The 23,874-nt window shown below is 40.4% G+C and overlaps 1 long non-coding RNA gene across 1 annotated transcript in view; it reads right to left on the bottom strand.

Annotated features, from left to right (window-relative positions):
• The window catches only part of LOC134731471 (uncharacterized), an 83,504-nt gene extending 60,333 nt beyond the window's left edge, over positions 1-23,171 (bottom strand). Inside the window, exons 1-4 of the long non-coding RNA XR_010113777.1 lie at positions 22,994-23,171; positions 19,618-19,751; positions 10,490-10,612; positions 9,380-9,485 (exon numbers count right to left, since the gene is read on the bottom strand). This is a non-coding gene — a long non-coding RNA (uncharacterized lncRNA). The remainder of the gene's footprint in view (positions 1-9,379; positions 9,486-10,489; positions 10,613-19,617; positions 19,752-22,993) is intronic.
• Between the last annotated feature and the right edge of the window lie 703 nt (positions 23,172-23,874).

The following is a 23,874-nucleotide window of genomic DNA, read 5'->3' as shown; positions in this document are numbered from 1 at the left end:
ATTTCAATAATGGATCATAACCTGACAAATTAAATACGAAAGTATGAATTCATACCAATATAAATGAACAAATGTTTGAAGAAAAGTGGGACATTTATACAATCTCAAAGTAACTTTCCACAAAACAAAATGATTTCAAAGGGGAAAAATTAACTTTATGGGACAGAAACCTGACAGATAACATCTTAAGCAAGCAAATTGAACATCACCAGTAATGGGATAAACCTAAATCATAAACCACTTGGTAAGATACAATGAGAAGAACACTGTATCCATCCTGTGATATCTGGGCCAAAATGCAGAACCTGAATCTAATAATGAGGAAATATTAGACAAACAGAAATTGAAGATCCATTTATACAACAACGGGCATGTGATTTTTAAAAGTGTCAAGGCCAATAAAGTTAAGAAAAGGGTGAACAATTGCTTCATATTGAAGGAGACAGATAGGACAACTAAATGCAATATACAATTCTTATTTTTGAATAACAGATTTATTGAAATAAAACTTATATCACAGAAAAGTCACCCTTTCAAAGTATACAGTTTAAAATTTATTGGTATCTTCGCAGAGATAAGCAGGAATCCACACCATCTAATTGAAGAATATTCTCATCCCTCCAAATAGAATTCCCATACCCAATGGCCGTCACTCTCTAGTTCCTCTCCCAACACCCCCTAATCTCTAGGCAACACTAATCTACTTCTAGTCTCTATGAAATCTTAAAACATACTGTCAAATTGTTCAGAAAAAAACAGGTTTTTTTGTACTGTACTCACAACTTTCCTCTAAGTTTAAAATTGTTGAGAGACAGAAAGAGACAGAAACACCACATTCACATAAACAGATGCTGAAAGATTTTTTTCAATAAAATTCAGCATCTACTGTTGATTTTTTAAATTGTGAAAATGTCAGAATAAATGGATATTTCTTTAACAAATATGTATTTACTTTGATAACTAAACCAAAAAGCCAGTATCACGCTTAATAATAAAACACTAAGCTATTCCTATTAAACTCAGGAACAAATCAAGATGCCCATTATCACCACTATTGTTTAGCATCGTTCTGGAACTGCTAACTAATGCAACAAGACAAGAAAAAAGGATGGGCTGGGCGCGGTGGCTCACGCCTGTAATCCCAGCACTTTGGGAGGCCGAGGTGGGTGAATCACGAGGTCAGGAGATCGAGACCATCCTGGCTAACACAGTGAAACCCCGTCTCTACTAAAAATACAAAAAAAATTAGCCAGGCGTGGTGGCGGGTGCCTGCAGCCCCAGCTACTCGGGAGGCTGAGGCAGGAGAATGGTGCGAACCTGGGAGACAGAGCTTTCAGCGAGCTCAGATCGTACCACTGCACTCCAGCCTGGGCAACAGAGTAGGAATCCGCCTCAAAAAAAAAAAAAAAAAAAAAGATGGGATTCAAATATTAGATTTAAAAACTATTTACATGAATATGAATGTTTAGCAAGCTCACCGTTAGGTAATACATATTAGGTTGGTGCAAAAGTAATTGTGTTTTTGTCATTGTGGCAGAAACCAAATTACTTTTGTATTTTTGCCATTATGGCAGAAAGCGCAAGTACTTTTGTACCAATTTATTACACAAAATATATAACTTTCCTAAAATCAAGAATAATCTAATAGTGGAATCTCAAAATCAAAGCAATTAAACTCATGGAGATGGAGAATAGGATGGTTAACCAGAGACTGGGAAGGGTAGTGAGGGATCTGGGGGAAGGTGGGCATGGTTAATGGGTACAAGAAAAAGTAGTTAGAAAGAATGAATAAAACCTAGTATCTGATAGCACAACAGGGGGACTGTAGTCAACAATAATTTAACTGTACATTTTAAAAAAACTTAAAGAGTATAATTGGATTGTTTGTAACACAAAGGATAAATGCTTGAGGGGATGGATACTCAAGCCTCCATGATGTGTCTTTGACACATTGCATGCCTGTACCAAAATATCTCATGTACCTCATAAATATATACATCTACTATGTACTCACAAAAATTAAAAAAAAAACAATGTTTAAAAAAGAATAATCTGATAGGAGACATAATCCGGAACACATTCCAATCATAATGAAATAAAAAACTAAAAAGAAAATCATGCATTGGGAAAATTATTTGGGATTAATAGCCTTTGCACTTAAATAACTATTATAAATCATTAAGAAAAATAAAAATGTTCTGATAGAAAAGTTTATTCCCTCAAAGAAGAAATTTAAATGGCAACAGACAAATTTTAAAATCTTCAATCTTACTAGTTATTAAAATGCAAAATAAAGCAATGGAACTTCATTTGTTTTTGTTCATCAAAGTGTCAAAGGTGTTTTTTAATGAATGTGGGTGCAGATTGGTACTGTTAAATTACTGTTAGTGATAATGCATTCTATTATTAAAACTTTCCTAAAGGACAATATGACTGATTATACTAATAAGCTCAAAAACCTTAATTATCCTGTCTTTTAACACAGTAATTTCACTTATAGGAATCTACAATTTTCAAAAATGTATATAAAATTTAGGTACCTGGTGTTTACAAATGCATTGATTAATAACAAAAAACAATCAGAGACAACATGAATGTCCAAAAATAGGAAACTGGTTGAATAAATTGCAAAAATTTCACTGTGATTAAATATCATCTAGCTAATAAAAATGATGTTGTTTGAAACATGTTCACAAAAGATTGTTCAAAGCCCTTATAAAATGTAATCAATAATCAGTGCAATCAATCATGCCTATGCTTAGAAAAAAATTGATTTTTATATTTCAACACATTAAGTGGTAATTTTGCTTGCTCATAATTTCTAAATTTCTAAATATTTCATAATGAAAAAATACCACACCTTCTTTTAAAAGAAATTATCTCCACAATGCTAGATGAGTCTATGGCAACCAGTGAGAAAATAACTGGGCTTTTCTTTTTTTTTTTTTTTTTTTTTTTTTGAGACGGAGTCTCGCTCTGTCGCCCAGGCTGGAGTGCAGTGGCGCAATCTCGGCTCACTGCAAGCTCCGCCTCCCGGGTCCACGCCATTCTCCTGCCTCAGCCTCTCCGAGTAGCTGGGACTACAGGCGCCCGCTGCCTCGCCCGGCTAATTTTTTGTATTTTTAGTAGAGACGGGGTTTCACTGTGTTAGCCAGGATGATCTCGATCTCCTGACCTCGTGATCCGCCCGCCTCGGCCTCCCAAAGTGCTGGGATTACAAGTGTGAGCCACCGCGCCCGGCAAACTGGGCTTTTTCTTATCAACTAATTTCATTCTGAATCTGAGGTGTAATGTGGCTGCCAAACAACCAAGATGCTTGAGGATTCTCTGGCAGAAGTAGGGAATCAACAGCTAGATAAGTAACAAGCCCATTTTATTCTTTCATGTTTGGAGAAAGCTTGGAACATTGTGCTCAGTTAGAAGAGGGGCACTTAAGGGACATGATTCCTGGGAAATGCCAGGGAGTTCTGTGATTAACAGCTAAGTTGATGAGTAGATTTAGTCCCCTGAAAAGAAGGGTTAAGGGGAATATAAAAAATTTTCTTCAAATTTCCAAATGACCGTCAAGAGAAAGAGGTATTATTAGACTTATTCTTAGCAGTTCTAAAAATAGAACAAGAACCAATGTACAGAAATTGCCCAGATAGCTTCTAGGGACAAGACAAACTGTTCCAACAATAAGACTCATTCCACAAAGGCAGAGGAGGTGAAACACAACAGAGGTCTTCCAGCAGGGGCTTCTAATGACTCATTAGGGCTGTTGCAATGTAGATTCCAGCCTTGGTAAGAGACTGTAGTAGACACGAGGTCTCTAAGACCTGGCAACTCAAAGTGCAGTCCATGACTGGCAGCACTGACATCACCTGGGAACTTGAAAGAAATGCAGATTGTTGCCCCATCCTTACATCTAATTCATCAGAATCTACAATTCCAAAGAACGTGACTTATATGCACATTAAAGAGTGAAAAGCAGATGTGGAAGAGGTCTTCTAACTGTAGCCTCTCCATCCACTTGAGTTCTTGGGTTCTCCTGTTGCTACTCCCTCTTTCACCTAATCTCACATGACCTACCAAATCCCCACTGAATACATAATTCATTAAAGGCAGAAGACCTGTGGGTGGTTTGGAATAGAATAATGAGCTTCCAAACTAATGTAATCTGATGAATGACTACATTGCTTATTAGTGAGAATTTGGGAGGAGAGGGATTCCACCGAAATCCATTGACAGGTAAATAGATGTGAATGCAGCCACGTACAGTCTCCTTGGGCCCAATGATTCAGACCGTGTGAAGGGCTCTCACCTTCCTATGATTCTCATTCATCATTCTTACTCATCTCCTGGCAGCAATTGTAGGCTGCCCATCTACTCTTTAGGGTTATCTACAGAGGAAAAATGACATTTTGCCTGCCAACCAGCAAGTGTGCATACATCAGTCCTATCCTCTAAGAAAGTCTATCCTCATGGACGTAAACCTCCAACTTTCGGCAGCTGATAGTCCAAAACGTCAAAGAAATAAATAGTGGAAAAATAACCAGACCTCATGTATAAGTCAAGGACCAGAGCATTTAATGGCAGCTGGATGTTAAAGAATTGCAAGACCAGGCTTCACTTCTCTTGCAGCTTCATCTTCTGCCAGTCTGTAACTCATAATGCTTTATGAAGAACCAAATGCTTCCAGTGTCTAGAAATATCATGTCTTTCATGCCTTTCCTGTTACCTTCATCTGGAGGGCCCTTTAGACCTGGCTCTGCCTGGACAACTTCTGCTCATCCTTTAATACTCAGCATAGGCTTCACCTGCTCTCCTGGGCAGGAGGACAGGCTGCATGACCTGCTGCTCCTCTGAGTTCCCCCTGTACCCTGTTTTAACCTCCACTGTGTCATATAAGACCAGTTATATTCAACAGAAATAGAACAGGAGCCACTGGGTGCAGTAATCCCAGCACTTTGGGAGGCCGAGGTGGGCAGATCATTTGAGGTCAGGAGTTTGAGACCAGCCTGAACAACATGGTGAAACACCATCTCTACCATAAATACAAAAAAATTATGCAGGCATGATGATGTGTGCCTGTAGTCCCAACTACTCAGGAGGCTAAGGCAGGAGAATCACTTGAACCTGGGAGGCAGAGGTTGCAGTGAGCCAAGATCGTGCCACAGCACTCTAGCCTGAGCGACAGAGTGAAACTCTGTCTCAAAATAAAAAAGGAAGGATATATAACAGGAGCCACATAAATGTAAAATGTCCAGTAGCCACATTTTTAAAAAAATCAAAAGAAACAGGTGAAATTAATTTTAATTGTGTATTTTATTTAACTCGATACCTAACTGATCTAATTAACATTTTGACAGGTAATCGACACCATGTTAAAACGATTAATTAGATATTTTACATTATTTTATCATAATAACTTGTTAAAATCCAATGTGTGTTTACATAAAGAGCACATCTCAATTCAGACTAATCACATTCTCAGTGCTCAGTAGCTACCTGTGGCTGCTGGTGACTATGCTGGACAGCACAGCCTTATACTGAAATAATCAATTTCTGGGTTTGCCTTTCCTTCTAGTAAGTATGCTGCTTAAGGGCTAGTCAGTGTTCTATGTGTGATATCATCAGTGTATCTTCAGTGCCTTACATATATGCAGGGCTCATGAAATGCTTGCTGAACTGAACTGACCTGAAGGTACTTTGAGAGAAGGTAGACTTTCAGCAGCTGCTCAAATGGAGAGCAGCTTATGCATATTTACAACAATTATGATGACAGAAATGACAGATAATGTTTTTTCTTGAATGATCTTCTATGTTTTTTAAATATATTATCTCATTTAGCCCTCACAATGACCCTATATACCATATACCATTATTATATCCATTTTATGAAAGACGAAACATTCCCCAAAATTATACAGCTACTAAGTGGAAGAGCCACACCTTATTGAAATAGGGAAAAAGAAAGTAAATAACATTAATTACATGTACACTTACTCACCACAATAAACAAAAAGTTGAAAATAAGCTACTCCACATAAATTAAAAGCCCTCTCCAACATGGAAGACTTCTCTTAAATTTCATTCACCAACTCCTACAATATCTTTTCCAGAGCTTGTTGATCTGCTGAGTTTTCCCTTATGCAGGACCTACTTCTTTATAGATTTCTGAGCCAGACATTTCTGGCTTGATATTTAATATCTTTCATACTCTCCTTCTATATTTGCATTCTGACTGTCGGGTCAAAATGGCAGAGCGTTTCACAAACCACTCCAGTGACTAAAGTCACGTTTCTCAGGTCCTCATCTTCTCCCCAAATAGTGAGAAACAGCAGTGCATAAACTGCTTTCCTCTTCCTGCCGCCTGAAGGACCCCGCAGTCTCCCTCACATGGCCTGTGGGGGAGGCAAGAAATAATTGTTGACATGTGCTTTTGTTTAAGGGAACTGGGCTGAACTGTGCCTAAGAAAAATGATGCAGATCTTAATTTTTTTTTTTTTTTTTTTTTTTGGTGTACAAAAATCCCATTATCTCTAAACCACAGGAACCAGAGCCACATCTGGCAAGGGAAATAAAGTAAGGAAAGAACAGATTAGAAGCCTTCAAAACAGGCAGCTGAGTTTAGATTTGATGTGGTGGGAAATAAAGATCCCTTAAGGGTTTCTGAGCGTGGGAGTGATGTGATGAAAACAGTGATTAAAGAAGATGAAATACAAGCAGGACAAATTGAAGGGAGGGACTAGAGTCTGGGAGGAAGCAGTGATCTAGGCTCAGGGGAGGTGGAGAAGGCAGGGGTATTTATTAGAAAAGAGGTCCATGATCCTATAGAAATTAATTAACATATGCCCACCCCTAATTCGCTTTACTACCAAGTTACTAACCCATTTTTGGTGGGTTTTTTTTTTTTTTTAATGCTTTTCCTATATTGGGAAGGCAAAAATAAACCCAGGCGGAAGCAAATATTTTCATTAAAATGATAATAAAATGTCATCCCTATGAATATAAAGGTTTAACCGAGTACCCTGCTGAGCAAATGAGCTTTATCACAAGCATGTGGAACAGTGTGCTGGGCTGAAATGGATTTCAGAAAAATTTATATTAGAGCCTTATTCACAGAATTAAACAAACACAAGGAAAACAAAGTAGTTTTTTAAAGCAGCCTCCTGCAGATGAAAGCCATAGGACAGAACAGAAACGGCTGCCCTCAAAGGGGCAACTCCAGCCCGAGGGCGCACCTAACTCCTTGCCTTCCAGGATGCCAAAAGCATCCCATCCAAGCCAGGTTCTATGTGGCAGGAAGAGCACGCTGACACTCAGATAAACAAACACTGTTTGCCTAGACCTTACTCACGAAACTTAATACCATAAGCCATCAAACTCTTTAATTCTGGCCGCAATGTTAAATGGTCCAGAGACTTAAAAATTACTTCCATTTGTTTAGATCTGGAAAGAGCCTTGGAGGACATCTAAACCCATCATTTAAGAATATTTTTAAGCTATACAACCCTTTTGCCAATTCGATCTAATGGAAACAGAATGGATCAATAATAAAACGGAGCTCCTTGGGTAGGGACTGTGGTAAAAGACCCAGAACTCCACCTACTCATTCTCTCCCATTCCCTGTTTCTACCTCTACCCCACAACTTACCCACACTGTGGCAGACCCCCAAAACTCTCCCCAGGGCTGCAGAGAAAGGAGCCTGCAAAATATGGAAGGGTCCACTACGTATTTTGTGTGTGGCTTCTTGTGACAGATGAAAAGTTGAATCCCAGAAAGCTTACCACAGGACTTCCATTTCCAGCAAACTAAATAACCTGGAAAGTCTCCTTCTAGAAACACATGGAACGCTAGCTAAATATAAATATCCATTTAAATGCATAAAATGGACTAACGTAGACAAACTTATCAGTTTGAAAATGGGCACAACCTATGATCCAGCAGGTCCACGTCTATGTATGTATCCCAGAACTGTTTTTCAACTTCTCAGTGGACATGCATCACTGGGTCATAACACTCTTTCCTAAATTACAATGGTGTATGAAATAGTCCAGGTTAAACTGAATTAGAGGTTAAGTGTGGTGGCTCACAGCTGTAATCCCAGCATTTTGGAAGGCTGAGGCGTGTGGATTGCTTGAGCCCAGGAATTTGAGACTACCATGGGCAATGTGGTGAAATCTCATAAATTAAAAAAAAAAAAAAATTAGCTGTGCGTGGTGGCACACACTGGTAGTCCCAGCTACTCAGGAGGCTGTGGTGGGAGGATCACTTGAACCTTGGAGATTGAGGCTTCAGCGAGCCATGATTGCACCACTGCACACCAGCCCAGGTGACAGAGCAAGACACTATCTCAAAAACAAATAAATTAATTGGCCAGGAGCAGTGGCTCACGCCTGTAATCCCAACACTTTGGGAAGCCAAGGTGGGCGGATCACTTATGGTCAGGAGTTCAAGATCAGCCTGGCCAACGTGGTGAAACCCTGTCTCTACTAAAAATACAAAAATTAGCTGGGCATGGTGGCATGTGTCTGTAATCCCAGCTATTCAGGAGGCTGAGGTAGGAGAATGGCTTGAACCTGAGAGGCGGAGGTTGCAGTGGGCTGACATTGCGCCACTGCATTCCAGCCTGGGCGACAGAGCAAGACACTGTCTCAAAATAAAATAAAATAAACAGAATTAGAATTAAGTAGAAAATAAAGATAAATACTATTCTGAGAAACTTTCGTTCCATATATGCATACATATACATAAATGTAGCACATGTATGTGCTGGGTTTCCATGTAAATGTGTGGACAAAACATTTTGAAAAATGTTATTGTAGAGAAGCTTTTGTATGTTAGGACAAGGAAATGTACAAGAACACTCACTGAAACATTGTTTATAATTGTGTAAAATTAAAAGCAATCTAAGTGTTCAACAGAAGAACAGATAAATATATAGTGGTCTGTTCATGAAACAAAGCAGTTCAAATGAATGAACTAGAGCTAAATTGTTGAAATCTTATGCTAAATTAGATAACAAACAAATGGTAGAATATGTGTGGTGTGCTTCCATTTGTTTAAATTTTTGAAACATGCAAAATGACAGTACATGTTGTGGAAAGGTGCATGTGCATGCAGAAAAGGTCTGAAAGCACGTACATGCAAGATAGTGTTTATCTCTGGATGGAAGAAAGGGAAATGGGATTAAGAAGTCTGCAAAGAACTTCAACTATGTATAAGTCAAACCCATCAAAATGTTAGGATTGCCTCAGACTGGGTGTTGGGACACAGAGTTTTGTTATTTCATTCTGTTTTTTTGTTGATTAACTTCCTATGTCACCTGTGTCCATGAACTACGTGAGTTCATGTTATGCATTTGCACATTGAACGTTTTTTAAAATCACTCACCTGCGGCCAAAAAGCTGATTGGCAGAGTATTCTGGACTAAACCGAGGGCGGGATCCTAAGTGATTCGCAGTCTAGTCTTCTTTCCACATGGCTGCCAGTTCATGATCTGTTTGCAAATGAAAGGATTTGCATCATTTTGTCCTAATCTTAGTAACTGATTTTTACCTGAGAGATGACGCTCCCTACAGTCCACCGAGGCCACATCTGCTCTGGCAAGAAAGTGCACAAAGCACATTTGCTTTGTGAAGGCTCAGCTGTTACTTCACAGTTTGTCACTTGGCTCTGTTTCCCGACTTCACTTGTGCATTGCAACAAAATGCTAAGCCACTGAAAGGTCACTAGAGAGATGATCTAAACATGCAAAAAATATCAGCAGAGACAGAGAGCAACACAAAAGGGAGGGAAGGGAGGAAACACAGCTTTGAATGGGAAAATAGACAAACATAAAAAGCAATCAAATTAAAATCAGAATATTACTGAGAAACCACAAAATAAGCATCAGGTGTATTTTAAATGATGGGAGTAACTTGAAAGAGTAGCATTTTTATGGCCTTTGATCACAGATACACAAACTAACAGAAGGAAGTTCGTTAACGTTTGTTTTCGTCTATCTGAAGACAAAAACAAAAACACAAATGATACCTTGGCAACAACTGGAGAATCATAACAGAGAGATTTATGGTGCTTTGGAAAAGTTCAGGGCAGTGGTTTTTATCATTGGCTCCTTTACACTCTTCAAGTTATATAAAAGGCTCTTACTTCTGTTCCTTCTTTCAGACTAAATAAATACATAATCATAACTTCCAGGTCAGCTTTAGCTTTTCAGGTGGTTGAGTTAAAGCCTTCTGCTTTGTTGAGGGGGGTGGGGGCAGAGGGGTGATACTGGCAGAAAATGAAGATAACCCTTGTCGTATAAGGTCCAGAGCAATCACTCCCCGGAGTTAAGTAAACTGGGCCAGGTGCGGTGGCTCACACCTGTAATCCCAGCACTTTGGGAGGTCAAGTCGGGCGGATCACCTGAAGTCGGGAGTTTGAGACCAGCCTGACCAGCATGGAGAAACCCCGTCTCTACGAAAAAATACAAAATTAGCCGGGCATGGTGGTGCATACCTGTAATCCCAGCTACTTGGGAGGCTGAGGCAGGAGAATAGCTTCAACCCGGGAGGCAGAGGTAGCCGTGAGCCGAAATCACGCCATTGCACTCCAGCCTGGGCAACAACAGCGAAATTCCGTCTGAAAAAAAAAAAAAAAGAAGAAGTAAACTGTATGTGATTCTGCCTTTTGGATACCTCTCACCCCGGCATGCCCACCGAGTCCATGAACTATGAACAGATTTCTTTTGTGCTCCTGGTGAAAACTCAGTTCTGTGACAGAATTCCTTCGGTTGTCTCGAGCAAATGCAGCAGCAACTAGTATTTATTGAGCACTTTACTCTCCTAAGTTTTTTACCTCGTTTAGTCTTTACCTTCTCAGGAAGGTACTATAACTAGCTCCCTTTTATAGATGGAAAAACTGAGATACAGGAAGTTTAAATAATATCGCTCAGGTCATCTAAAGCGACAGAACCAGGAACCGGAGTAGCCAGCAGATTCTAACAGCTTGAGCTTTTCAGTGCCACACTATCCTGGGAGGTGGTATTTAAGATAAGGAGAGGCAGCTGCTGAGATGACAGCACCAAATTATGTTAGCGGCCATGAGGCCCTCGCTCCAGCTACAGTGGTTCTGAAAGGGAAGTATTTACATGCCAATGAAGGTGAGTCACTAAAAGTCAGAATCCTTTCTTTAGAATTTCTAGCAACCCACAATATCTGCCTCCAGAATAGGGTAGAGACTTTTCAGAGCTCCTATATATCTTGCCCTACCCAAGTTACGGCTAATTTCCGCTATACCCTCAATCCCCAGAGAATCAAAGTGGAGATGGACTTGGAAATGATATTGAATACAAGGCAGAAGATTGACGCCGGAGCTTGGGATTGCCACTTACTAACTGAATGGACTTAACCTTTCTGGGCCTTGTTTTTCTTGTGTGTAAAATGAGAAAAAATAATGCCCACTACATAGGATGGTGAGAATCAAACCAGACAGAGGCATGGAGAACTTTGATGGCACATATTGTTGACATGCAAGGATTTTTTTTCTTTGTCCTATAAATCAAAGGGCACATTACAACCAAATTCTATACACACCTATGACAGGGCCATGTGAATCCCAAAGAGCCTTCCTTTGTAGTATTATTAACCTTGGTCAGGTCATGTTCCTTTTTTTTTTTTTTCATCTGTAAGAGGAGGGATATTAATCACCAAGGTTGCCTCCAACTTTGGTATTTTGTGGTTTTGTGTTCCAGGGATAGGAAAACCAAACCCAGGATTTCTAAATGGCAGGTGGGGGTACTTCTAGGCAACCTTACTCTTCTAAGGGGAACAATCACATTCCTCACACCCCATCACTCACACAAGAAATCTAACATCTATTATAATTATAGTGCTTCCAATGGCCAGCAAGTACAAGTGTTAGAGAAAAAGAAAACTGGATTGTCTACCAGAGGTGAGCGGATATCCCATTTCACAGGCAACCTGTTAGATGGGGGGATGGTAGCATTCTGACACTTTTGTTCTGGGTAAAGCCAGACACACGAGGAATGCAGGACATTGTGACCTTTGAGGGATCTTCTAGCCTTGTGATCTCATGTGACTGCTTCACTGATATGTAACTTGAAACTGATGTCAGGTGTGACCAGCCCAGGGCCCTTGCAGGCTTCCTGCCTCTCTGCACGGTCTCTACACAGGGGACTCTCAAGCACTAGACAATGTCAACAGGGGCAGTCATAACTTGAGGGGGCAACTGGAGCGTGGTCCTGTAGCATCTGTATGCTAGCTGAATGCTCTCCCAGTCCCTCCAGAGCAGGGCTGACCCCATTCCAAGGGAAGTTAGTCTCCTGGAGAACGTAGGAGCTGCAGCTGGGAATGATGGATCCATTCTCAAAGGGAAAGAACACACAGGGGATTGGTCATTCTGGTCAGAGAGTCCACTACATAGACCACCCCCAGTGGTCTCACCCCCTGGGCTCTGCCAGCCTCAAGCAGGTGGCAGAACAGTTCACCTATGCAACATGAAGCCCGGTTAGCAGCCTGGAGATTCATCATGATGCCAGTAGGCTGAGTTGCTGGCACATTACCATGAGATGAGCATGGGTAGCCTCCCCAGGCCCTGTGCAGTGGGAACCCATTAACAGTTCATTCTCGGTCTCCAGCAGGCCACGCTCATTTCTGCCTTAGCCGTTCCCTCCTGAAATACTTGGTCCTCAGCCTTGCACAGCTGGCTCCCTTCTGCAACTCAAGTTTCACTTCAAATATCACTTTCTTAGGCCTTCCATGGTCACAACCTCCCCAACCCTCTATCACACACCCTGTTTTGTATTTCTTATAGACCTTTTCAATTTCTGAAGTGATCCCATTCATTTGTTTTTCATGTTTATTTTCTATTTTCTCTTTTAGAATGTGAGCTCAATTAGAACCAAGACCCTCTCTGTCTTCACCAATCAATCCTCAGCACCTAGAAAAATGTCAAGCAGATAATGCAGAGTCAATAAATATCTCTAGAATTAGTTAGTTAATTCTATCTAGGACAGGTGTGCAGTGGCATGAACAGGGTTTCTCTCTATGCTCTAAAGCAGTGGCGAGATTTCAAGACTCCAGGGTGGCTTGGTAGATACTTTTGAATATCTAACTATTGTAGGTGCCATCCCCTCTTCTTCTATCCCATTAAAGATCTGAGAATCATTCTCTGAGCCATAGGAGTTTTCTCCTGGCACCCGTTTTTACTATATAATTTTCTCACTTAGGAATGTTTTTGGTTGCAGATAAAGTCAACAATAACAACAACCTATTAAAGTACACTGTGATGTCAAAACATAGGTTTTCATTTTTCTCAAATAAGAACAAATCAGGAGGGATGCTGTCCAGTGTCAGCGTGGCAATTCAGCCACACAGGGACCTGGGCTTTCTCCTTTGCGCCCTCTATTCCTAGCACACAGCTTTCCTCTCATTCTTGTCACATCATGGTTACAAGATGGCTGCTGAATCACCAGGCATCATGCCTGCATTCCAGAGAAGGAGAAAAGCACAAGGAGACAGAGCCATGCTTGGTAAATCTGTTGTTCCTTTTTATAGGAAAGACAAAAGCTTTCTCAGAATCATATCCAACTAACTTCTATTTATAACTCCTACATTAGAATTGGGTCACAATGCCACTCTCAACCAATTACTGACAAAGAAAAATGGGATTACTATGACTGGTTTAGACTATCACAATTCATCCTCTGGGACTGGAGTGGGAATGTATCTTCCCTGAGATCAAGCTATTGTCACACTCTCCTGAACAAACTGGGATTCTAACAGGAAAAATGAGAGAGACATGGCCATTAGCTATGCTATAGCTAAATGAACTAGAGTGGGGATTTGACCAATAATTGGGCCGATACAATTCTCTTTGCCAAGAATTACAGCTGAGACACAGACACAGAGAAAAAGGCAGATCCCCTGAACCACTGTGTTTCTGAACTTTGAGATGTGGTTGTTTAAATTCTTTAAACTTTATCAGATGCTGAAGTATTTTACTACCCTAAAAGTATCTTCTTTTCCTGAAGCAAGTTCAAGGTGGTTTCTGTTGTTTGAAACCAAAGGGTCTTTTTTATAGGAGCGTCTAACTACAAACATTCTGTGTGGCCCAATCAGGCTGTGCTGCAGGGTTTATATAGGGTGTCAGACAGTCATTCACACGTCCCTCAGGAACAGCAGGGCCCTTTACACCAAACCCTCTGCTTCTCCTGAGGTGACCAGAACATTGTAGACATTATGTCATCAGCCCGACGACATCCCCCTTTTCCCTTTCACCTTCAGACAGCATTTGCTGAGTTCCCAAGTGAACAGAGAGGCCTTTGGACACTAAAGGTCTGTGTTGCACAGAAGGATGGAGGTTGTACAACAGCATCCACACTAACTATGGAGCACTGGGACTGCTGAGATGTCACATCACAAGTCCATGATAAAGGCCAAAACACACCTTACCTTCCGATCATTAGCCCAGTGCTCTATTTCTTTTCTAAACCACCTGATTATCTAGGTCAAACATAAATACATTCACACAGTCATCCACACCCCCTCACACAGTCATCCACACCCCCTCACACAGTCATCCACACCCCCACAATGAGGAAAGACTGTAATGTGAAAAGTTTGCCCAGCCCAGCTTAGGATTCCCAGCCCTGCTAATAGCCACAAGAAATATTTTGGGGCAGATTATAAGGATTATCACTCACCTGTTCTATAAGGATATCTCCATAGATCTCTTGCTCTGTCATATCTGAACCTGATCTAAATTATTTGTGAATGTATATCTTTCCCCGACTTATGCAAATTTTAGACAGGGTTTCTCAAAATGTGTTGCTTGCAATTTACTGGTTTTATATGAACAAATGGTTCTGTCAGATAACTTTTGGAAACACCTGGTTAAAGAAAGTTAAATGGCTTTTTCATTGCCAGACATTGCAAAGCTGTCAATATTCTAACATGCGTGATGAATATCTAAGAAAGGGATGCAGTATGTGGCATTTTCCAAATTTGTTTAATCACTTAATGAAAGTTTTTTTCTTGACATATATGAAAGGCTGATGATCTAACAGATGAGCTTTGGGAGACACTGCTGGTGGGGAGGAGTACAGGGGTACATCCTAAAACCTCCTACCTCTAAGTACCAAGAGACATACTCTGTGACTTGGTTTAGTAGGTAAGGCCCAAACTTAGGTGTTCCCTAGTAAATATTGCTAGATAGTTCAAACTGCCACTTAGTACATGGCAACCAAGTCCTGCATTACAGCTGCTATACTGGGCAGAAGTACATTGCTGTATGGGGGGGAGTATACTGTGTTCTTGGACTAATCATGTTATTTCTCTCAGCATTAGGTTCCCCTCCTTGAAAATAAGCATATTAGGCCATGTGATAATGGGAAGAATGAAGTCATTATTGGAGAATTTAATACCCTATTAGTTTTCTTCTGTTCCAACCTTTAATCCAAGAAATTTTGGTTGATGTGAGAGAGATAGGCCACATTGGTCTCAGTGACCTGACATGAATTAAAAACTTATTTGTCTTGTCTAGATCGACTTTTCTGAAAAGACCACTTGGTACCACATAAAAATATCCTGCCTACCTATATGCAAACATATCCCTAAATATCTGGCACTGATTCTATTGTCTCCTAAACTTCATATGCTTCAAGCATCCCTGAACTGACAACATGATTTCAGGAGAATTAAATCCCTGGATTGACAATGGTTCTGCCAAAGCTTCGTCTGTAGGACATCCAGAAAGAAAAGCTCCTTTCCCTGGTAGGCTATTTTTCAGGGGTAGAGAAAGCCAAGTCAAAGAAGAGAATAACTGAGCAAACTCATGTATCATCACAATTTAATAATATAAACTGCAGTTCATAAAATAAGTCTGAGAGAATTCTGTGTCTAACTCTAAAGGTTCAACATTAACAGCCATGTGATAATAAAAAAATCATTGTTTATCTTTATCCCCAAGAGGAGTATGTTCAGGTTATATTAATAAGGATCATAACTTCTCTAAATTTACTTTGGCCTTACATTCCCCTAAATGGAATCATTTGAAGTGTCTGAGGAAAGTTCAGGTTTTAACCACATCCCTGTCTCTTAGTTCTGTAAAAGAGGGAATGGTTTCAGCAGCAACGTGAACAAGAACATTAAAAGGCACAGTAGTGTAATAGGGAAAAAATGAACAAGAGCATCAGAGGACCAAGATTCTAGTCAGTTTTCAGACAGTCAATGTGCTTAGGGGTTGGACTGTGTCCAACAAAAAATTCATATGTTGAAGTCCTAACCCTCAGTACTTCAGAATGTGATCTTCTTTAGAAGAGAGCGTCTTTACAGGGGCAATCAAGTTAAAATAAGGTCATTAGAGTAAGCCCTAATCCAGTATGACTGGTGTCCTTATAAGAAGAGGAAATTTGAATACAAACACGCAAAGAGGGAGGATAATGTGAAGAGACACAGGGAGAAGATGGCCATCTACAAGCCAAAGAGAGAGCCCTGGAACACATTCTTTCCTTACAGCCTCAGAAGGAACCAATCCTGCCAATCCTTTGACTTACAGATGCTCCATCTCCAGAACTGTGGGACAGTAAAGTCCTATTGTTTAACCCACCCAGTTTCTGAAACTTTGTTATGGCTACCCTGACAAATTAATACAGCTGTTTTCCTGGGTAAATCTTTTAATATCTCAGGGTCTCAGTCTCCTCATCTATAGCATTAGGGGGTAGATGGCCTTTGAAATTGCTTTTATCTATAAAGGTTAGTGATCGATGATGCAGGTAGCCTCTCTCCAATTCTCTTGAGATGTACACAAGTACCATCTTCTGAGAAAAGCTTTCCGTCTTATCTACGGATCAACGGATTTGATTTGATCAAGGGCTTTGATTATCCCATCTGGCCACCCTCATTTATAATTCAGTAATGACTTTAGTAAGCAAAATAAGGAGGAAAGGAGGTTCACAGTCTCCTGTGAAAGGCTACAAACTCACAGTTCATCTCTTTTTAAAAGGCATTCATCATCTGGAAAAACTTACTTCTAACAGTTTCTAATGGAGGTACTAGGGTGGGGCTCAGGCAAAAAGATCAATAATAAATGTAATTTTATGATGTGGTTCTCCACGGCAGAACCTCTGCCAAGCAAACAATAAAAGCACACACTTTGTGCTCTCTTCACAACCCATTTCTGGACTCTCTGTCACTCAAATGTTTATCATGAAAGAAAACACGTTTTAGGCACAACTATTAAACTTCTGAGTGTTACTATCCTGTTCCATCTCACCAATAAAACAGTTAATAACAAGGACTTTTTGCAACATTTATCAACCTCTCATCGGCATGTATCATCTTGGTAAAATCCCAAACTATTAATGCTTCTTCAAAGCCTGGAATATAGTATTAATGTCAGAATCATAATGGGTAAGAGGAACATTTTGGCAACAGAAATTGTAATTCTAAATGCTATAAAACAGAACTAATGTTCTAGCTCCCCTTCTCTGTACCTCATTGAATATATACTTTCCTGCCAAAGGAAATAGGAAGAGAAGCATCCTACTCTATAACACAATTTTTTCATTGCAAACCAGGGTCACCTTCTTAAGTAGCTGAACAGCTGGCTTAGCATCAAGTATACCTAAACAAAACTCAACAAACTTTGCAAACATATATCCACCATTTAAATGGACAGTGCTTGTATCAGCCAGGATCCCAGTGAGACAGAACACTCATATTAGGACAATTCAAAGAAGGTTTATTTAATAAGGAACTTTTTACAAGGGTGTATACAGGACGTAATAGAACTACAGTGGTTTGCATGCAAAAACCAAAGATTAGAAGCTGAAGTGCTTACACCAACCTTATGCTCAAGGAGACAAGGAGGAGTTGCCAGAATCGGGAAGAAGAAAGTTATGTTGAGAGGACTGCCTAGAAAGGAGACACAGCCCAAGGTGGGCTCCCAAGGAGTGAGCCAGGTGAATCAGTACCCTGATTTTTACTTACCTCCCTCACTTCAGTTTCCTCCCAGGACACCCCATTGTTCAAACCCAATTATAGACAGAAAAAAAGAGTGCCCATTAATGTGTTCCATGAGGGTCAGCCTCTAAAGAACAGGGTGAGTAGATTTGGAGGGGGTGACTGGACAATATACAGCATAGTGCTAAATAACCCCAACAAACTCATTGGGATGCTATTTGTAAATTTTGAGACTAGAAAGATGTCTACTCCTGTTCACCACTTTATTCCCAGCTATGTCATTCCAATACCAATAAATTCTCTGATTCTCTTGTTACTGGTGGAGGGTGTCCAGGTTCTGGGCATCTTGAACAAAAAATTGGACAAAACGCACAAAACAAGGAAGGAATGAAGGAATTTATTGAAAATGAAAGCACACTCCACAGTGTGGGAGTGGGCCTGAGCATAGGGGCTCAAAGGCCCCGTTATAGAATTTTCAGGAGTTTAAATACCCTCTAGATGATTCCAGTGGTTACTTGGTGTACACCCTACGTAAATGGAGAGGATGAAGTAAAGTTACAAAGTCATTTACTCAGCGTACACCCTATGGAGAGGATATTTCCTGTCATAGCTGAAGTGTGAATTGGCCTTATGTCCCCTGGCTCCAGACCCTATTTTACTGCCTCACTCTGAAGCCAACTGGGTGGCAACAATTCAACTTGATTCAGACACTAGCTACCCAGAGTTAGCCTAGACTCCACACAGTAAGGTTTCGGTTCCATAAGAAGCCTTCACTTTAGATGCTAGCTATACATGATGTCTCCAGGCTACCTGCACTTCTGCCCAGTCTACCACAAATTTGGGGGTTTCCACAACCACTCCCCAGGTTCAATAGTTTGCTAGAATGACTGACAGACTCAGAAAAGCTATCTACTTTCAATTACACTTTTACTATAAAGGACGCAATTCAGGAACATCCAAATGGAAGTGATACATTGGGCAAGGTATGGGGCAGGGAGAGGACACAGCTCTTCCGTGCCCTCTCTGGGTAAGACACCCTCCCAATATGTCAATGTTGTCACCAACCATGAGGCTCCCTTAGCATTACTGCTTCAAAGTTTTTATGAAAGCATCATTACCACATAGACAGGATTTACTAAATCATTTCCCACTGCTGATTGAACTCAATCTCCATCCCCTCTACTCTCTCTGGAAGTGGGGAGGAAGGCAGTGCAGAGCTGACAATTCCAACCCTACAATCAAGTGGTTGGCTTCTCTGGTGACCAGCTCTTATCCTGAAGCTATCTAAGCATGGCCCTCTTTAGTCACCTCATTAGCATGCAAAAGACACTCTATCACTCACGGATTTCCAAAGGTTTTAGGAGCTCTGTGCCAGAAACTGGGACAAAGACCAAATATATTTTTTTTCTCATGTTACACCAACACATTGTACCACACAGGGCCTGGCCCATAACAGACACTCAATATTTTCTCATGGATGGTGCAGCCTTCAGTAGGCCATTCTAGGGTTCTTTTCTTCATTCTTTCCTGCCTTCTTTTCAAGGTATTAGTGCATCTGTTAAGCCTAAATTCTACATGGTTTTAAGATCCACGTCCCCCTCTAGCTGGATACCTTGAGAAGACAAACCTTAACGGCTCCCTGAACCTTAGGGTTATTCATACCTCTTGACATCCCAGGCATAGGTAGACTCAAAGTAAGATCTTTTAGAAATGGAATCTTAACTATTGACGGATTAGCTTCTTCAGTCTCTTCACAGTTTCATCTCTTCCATCATCAACCACCAGGCTCTTACGTCCTTAAAAAGAGGAGGAAGCTAAGGTTGGACATTTTCTGAGGGTGGTGGGATATTTTGTCCTAATGTCATATGTGGTGCATCATGCCACCAAAAAGAATGTACATTCTGGATGGTTACGCAATGACGTGAGTTCCACCCTATTCTTGAAAAACTCCAAGTGATCAACATTTTACATATTACGGGGGAAAAATAGATTTCTACCAGGAGAAAATGTGAAACCAGGAATGAGGAAAACAAAGGATGTAGCAAGGCTATTCTAAATCAACCTGAGAAAATGAAAGTGAAAAATATAAACCCATTCAGGGCTAACATATCTTGAAAATATGATGTGAAATTTCGAGACTTAAATAGGGGTAAGGGGGAAGAGGGTTGAAGTTTTGTACCTATCAGCAGAGCAAAGTGTCATTCTGATGGACTGATAGGTTTCCCTATGGCTAGTAATGGCTTTCTAACACTAACAAAAATGGACAAAGCTCTATTACCAAACTCTGGGTTCTCTACCTGAAGAGTTATCCAATGGCTTGAATAGGTCCTTTAGGAGAACATTTTTAGCCCTGCTCACACACTCATAGCCAACCTTTCTGTGGAAGTGGGGTGCCTTTCAGCCTGAGCAAAAGTAGTAAACGGATTCCTGAATTTCTTCAGTTGAGTGTCCTCTCTGGGTAATGCATCCTTCGTGCAAGAGACACTTGCTTTGATCAGTAAGCACACATATCATCACTTTAGGCACTGATCAAAAAAATGCAGCCAAGAATAGATTGTGACATACAGCTTGCAAAAGTTTGCTAGAGACTCTTGATACTGGGAAAAATTGCCTAAGGCCATTGTTCTAAAGCCAGTTGGTCATCCTAAATAACCAAGTGGGGAGGGATAGACAGGTAGGTCATTGAAAGGAAAGACAGCAAGAGAGAATGGAGTAAATATGTACGCCCCATTCAAAGTTGTACTTAATCAAAACTTCTAAAGGGAGGGACTTTTAAAAGTCACAGCCTTTCCCCTTCCCCCTAATCATACAGCAATAAAAGGTAAATCAATTATCCTTTCCATATCTCTAAACTATACTTATCTGGATTGAGTACATTAAAATAACATGGAGAATCTTTTCCAAATATTCTGAACCTCCTCTCTTCCCTTCGTCCCACCTCTTCTTCAGTTGAGATCCACTGAGCACTACTTCTCTATTACACTCAGCTACTAAAAAGAAATATATTTGGGTCACATATCTTAATTCCCTGCTGACATACTTTAATGGAATTAATATTTAACAATACACACTTGACTTAGATCAGAAATGCCTTACAGGAGTTACCTATTTGAATTTTACATTGTTACATCTTCCGGAAAATCATAGTTTCAATCATCTGACACGTTATCCCATGTCCATTACGTAAACCCTTCACAAAAATTCCGTATCAGAAGAGAGGTGGTCCCCCAGCAGAACATGTCTCCTTTCTAACAGACAATGATAATGAGATAATGCAAAGCATTGCCCCAGTGTCTCAGCTGCTAGGAAACAAGCCTTTTTTTTTTTTTTAAGAAATAACTGCACATATTGATAAGAATCTTTTGAAATGGAGCCTTGTAAGACAATGTTGTCCAATAGAACTTCCTGTGATGATAGAAATGTCCTATACCCACACTGTCCAATTCAGTAGCCAGTAGTCACATGGCTAGTGATCACTTAAAGTGTGACTAGTGCAACTGAAGAATAATTTTTACATTTTATTTAATGTCAACTAATTTAAACAGCAGCATGTGGCTAGTGGCTACATTGAACAGCATGACTGTAAGGTTACTTCTTTCAGACTTTGCAGTTAGTACTTACACAGAAGTAAAACAATAGAATTTTTTATGGTAGTTTCAATTTAGGTGCAAATACTATGTTTAAATTATAAGAGTGTCATTGTCTTTTAGTAATATTGTTTGAAAGGATTTGTGCTTAACTGGCCTTGACTATAGAAGCTTGGCTGCTCCCAATAAAGAGGAAAAGTATCACGTCTTCTCTCTAGGGCAGACTTACTGAACAGGACATGTCTCTGGTCTGGGCTGATGATAGAATTGCTGACCTTCTGCTGAACAGTGCCACCACCACACCCCACCTAAGTGATGGTGGGGAGTGGGGATAACATTTATTCTTCCCTCAGCTAGGGAGTGACCCTTCAATATTCCAAACCCACCTAGTAGAGGGAGGGCAGGAGGTGGCTTTAAAGCTTGCTTTGTTTAATTCACACATGGATAATGTGCTCTCTGTTTAAGGAAGAGCCCAGTGGGTTTGCCAGATTTCTCAACCTCAACACTACTGACATTTGGTCTGATAATTTCTTTGTTGTTGGGGGTGAATTGTATTTTATTGGATGTTCAGCAGCATTGCTGGCTTCTACCCACTAGATTACATAGCATCCTACATCCCTCCTACCATTCAGTGGTAACTGAATATTTCTCCAGACGCTGTCAAATGTCCTCTGGGGGGCAAAATCACCGTGGATTGAGAACCATTGACCTAGATAGTAAGGTTTTAGACTGGAGACAACTAAAGAAAGGAGACCCGATCTAGCTTAGTTTTGTTTTGTTTTATTATTTTTTAAAATATCCAGTCCCAGCCGGGCGCGGTGGCTCATGCCTGTAATCCCAGCACTTTGGGAGGCCGAGGCAGGCGGATCACGAGGTCAGGAGATCGAGACCAACCTGGCTAACACGGTAAAACCCCGTCTCTACTAAAAATACAAAAAATTAGCCGGGTGAGGTGGCGGGCACCTGTAGTCCCAGCTACTCAGGAGGCTGAGGCAGGAGAATGGCGTGAACCCCGGGGGGTCGGAGCCTGCAGTGAGCCGAAATCGCGCCACTGCCCTCCAGCCTGGGCAACAGCGAGACTCCGTCTCAAAAAAAAAAAAAAAAAAAAAAAAGAAAATATCCAGTCCCTAACAGATACCTGGTGCATGATATGCATTCAAGTAAACATTGCTTGGATGAATGAATAAAAAGCTACTGTTATATATTTTTAACCTTTAAAACATCTACTTTAGTGCCTAATATAGTGTAAGAACCAATGACCAAATGTTTTCTGGTCTCTCTTAATATTCTTACAGGTGTTAACAAAAAGCAAGAATTCCTACTAATGACTATTTGAGGAAGAAAAATCATAGGAAAAATAAATCTTTTGCATGCCTTAACGTGCATGAAGCCATCTTCCCGGCCTGTTAGGATTTTAAGCTAATAATGTAAGTCTAAAAATACAGTCTTACCATTTCCAAAGGAAGTGCCACAATTGCAAGTGAAAAAGCAAGGCTCCTTGACTTCCTCACCTCCTCCCCTCACCAAAGTTCATCTGGGTGCTGGGTCAGTAAAATTCCTTCCTCACTGACTGTGGGAGCCAGTCCTCTCCAGCACCAGATACAATCTCCAAGAGCCCAGGCTGCCAGCTTCCCTGCAGGAGAAAAATAGATGGCTCGGTTCAGTCTGTGGTTACTGAACCTTTAAGCTTCATTTGCTAGCAGGTAATGCTTTTATCTCATTTGTCACAATGAAACCCCGAAGAATAAATCTACTGCCTAATTAAAGCTAAACCCTTTGCACCTAAAATTTAGGAGATGTCTCATCTCCAAGTACATATGGAATAGCATGGCAGAGAGAAAAAGACATTCCCACCACGTACAGATTTAAACCGACAATACATTTAGCATAATCTGCCCTTCACTGTCTCTTTACCTAAACTCTTTATGGCATTTTAAGCTTCTTGGACAAGCTTTTCTATTTAATGGGAAATATCACTAAGTTCCATATTACTGGCTGTACATTTAAAGAACTGCTGCATTCAAACAATCAAAATCATTAAGGCACACTGCTATTTTTATCAGGGATAAGGTCAGCGCATTTATTATAATTAAACAAAAGAGCAGAAGGAAGGAAGAGTAGTGGTTTACTGGAGACAAATTAGAACCACCTGGGAGGTGTTTAAAAGTCCCAAGGGTCAGGCCACACCTCAGATCAATTAAATCAGTATCTCAGGGGTGATACCCAGGTATTATAATTTTTTAAAAAAAATAAATGCTTTATTTTAGAACAGTTTTAAGTTTACAGAAAGATTGAAAAGGTAATAATGAAGTTTCCATATATGCCACATCCA

The sequence above is a fragment of the Symphalangus syndactylus genome, chromosome 9 (genome assembly GCF_028878055.3).
Source record: "Symphalangus syndactylus isolate Jambi chromosome 9, NHGRI_mSymSyn1-v2.1_pri, whole genome shotgun sequence".
In the NCBI taxonomy this organism is placed as follows: domain Eukaryota; kingdom Metazoa; phylum Chordata; class Mammalia; order Primates; family Hylobatidae; genus Symphalangus; species Symphalangus syndactylus.
Note: the sequence above shows the minus strand (reverse complement) of the source record. Positions and strands in the feature narration are given on the sequence as shown.